This window comes from Pistacia vera, unplaced genomic scaffold, assembly GCF_008641045.1.
Source record: "Pistacia vera cultivar Batoury unplaced genomic scaffold, PisVer_v2 Contig4, whole genome shotgun sequence".
NCBI classification, from domain to species: domain Eukaryota; kingdom Viridiplantae; phylum Streptophyta; class Magnoliopsida; order Sapindales; family Anacardiaceae; genus Pistacia; species Pistacia vera.
In genome coordinates this window covers 618401-620847 of record NW_022196223.1, presented here as the reverse complement: position 1 = coordinate 620847, position 2447 = coordinate 618401, and positions in this window count along the sequence as shown.

The window sequence follows — 2447 nt, the reverse complement described above, 5'->3', positions numbered from 1 at the left end:
GAATAAAATTTGTATTCAAATCTAATGAACTCTTTAAATTAGACTTAATAAATAAGAGATGAACTTAATATGAGAAAGAATTAATAAAAAAATTACATAAAACTTGTAATTTATTAAATAAAATTAGGATAAAGAGTGAAATTTGACTATCTGTATATAAAAAGTCAAACTTACTTTTTAATTTATATTTAAAGAATAAAAAAATTATTAAACTTTTATTTTTATAGATAAACTGTTTATAATAAAGAGATTATATCATATAAAAGGTTATTTAAAGATATTTGATTGATTATTAAAACTCATTATTTATAAGACCTTACAATTAAAATCTCACACTGTTTTAAAAAAAAAAAAAAACCCTAAGGGAGGAGTGAAGTCCAAATGTCTAAAGCGAGTGAAGGAAGACTTTTCTTCTGGACAGATCTGAGGTGGGACCCATTGCGCCCCTACTAGGGTAACCCACCGTCAGATCCGGCAGGTGCATCCCCGCCGCACGATATTGATGACCGTGGAACAAAATAATATATTAATATAAATTACGAAATTTCATTTTGTAGGGTTAATGTAGGATCAACGAAACGTAGTCAGCTTTTTTAACAGAGGTAGGATAGGAAAAAAAAAATAAAAGTTAGGGTTCGTAATCTTAGGCCAATATCTTCTTGGGATGGTGGTTCTTAAAAGGGACCCCGTTCCTATAAATACACCACTCTTCTCCTCTAAACCTACACCTTTCTTCCTATTTCCTTTCTTTATATCTCTTTTTTTTTTTTTTTTTTTTTTTTTTTTTTTGCAGATTTAATTTTCTAGGGTTTCAACCTTCCTCGCATGGCGTTAATTTCCTCCAAATGACCCTCTTTGTACTTTTCCACAGCTTTCTTGAACTGCATCTATCAGATGAATTGCTTGGCGTTGCATGTGGCGGCGTGGCACTTGCTGCGGTTCAATAAAGCTGTGGGAAGATACAGATAGGTTCAATATATTTCAAGATCAGAATTCTCAATTCTCCCTTTCATCGTCGCCTTGTTGGTTCGACTCTTCGTGTGGTGATGATCTGTTTTCTTTTTGGTTATTAATTCGGAATTTTCTTTTTTTCTTAATTGTTAACCCTTAAACCTTTGTTTTTTTGTTGGATCCATCGACTTCTTGAAGGTATTTGCCTTCGCATCATTGTTGTATGGTTATTGCATGACTGAAATGGTTTTCTTTGTCTTCGAAAAGACAGGAAAATTGAGAAACTTAGTATAAGCAATTAGATTTTTAACAGTTTCTGGGAAATTTACAAACTTTCTCTGGAAAATTGTTAGCTTTCTGTAAACTACAACTACTGGAGGAGAGAAGTTTAAGCTTAGAGAGTGTATGATGGATCTGTGGTGTGCTTCTCTTTTGTCTTTGAATGAAAAGAGATTCGTTGGACAGTAAAATTTGAAAGAAGACCGTTATCAGTTTAACTACTTGTCTCTGTTAAATACCCCTTTGGATTTGATTATTTTTATCCGCATTAACTTGCTTTGAAAGTAGTACAATATGTGTGGGTTACATCCATTGCAGGGAAGATCGAAAGCAATGACACTTGGTATTTGTAATAGAAAATGATATGATGTAGACCCACTGCCCTGACTGATAAAAGTATCAGTAAGTTCTGTCACTTTTGTGTTCATTCATTCCATTCCATTCCATTACATCCAATCTGAAAATTCCATCATTACTCATAATTTATGTATGTGTTACTGTTATCTATTTTGCTTTAGGTATTTTGGGGTTTTGGTATTCTGGTAGTTCATCTAAATTAGGGTTACAGGACCATTATGAGTGTTCTTGGTACAGGCAGTTAATTAGATTAAAGAAAAAACTCCTTTCATTCAATGCTTTGATGGATGGACCACAATGCCTATATATAATTCTTTTTTATACACAACTAGATTGGTTTATACATGCTTTTAGGCCTAATGGAAAGGGGAATAAACCGTAAGGAACTAAAAAAAAAAATTCACAAAGTAATGTTAGCTTCACATTTGATTCCACCTTTAGAAAGAAAAACCTGGACTAGCGGGAGAATGCACATACAAGAATCTTGGAAGAGGAAATTAGGGTTTCTTTATCTCTTTTCCAACTAAAGTAAAGACAACTAAGTGGCAAGAAAAAGATCTTCTAGATTATCACCTTCAAATAAAACACGTTGTCTTGTCTTGTTAGTGCTCAAATTTTCTCAAGATCAGATCTTATTACCATTTGTTTCCTACTTCCATAGATGGTTGAAACAACAAAGCATTTTTCTCATTTGTCATAGAGATGAACCATTTTTCCAGACCTCATAGTCACGATGGAGCCGCTGATATTAATCATTTAATATCCTATACAAAAGTACAAGTGTACAGTGCAACAATTGTGTAAACTTAGCTGGATTTAGAGACATTCACGAGGAGCTGAATTCCAATTAATTGGCCTCC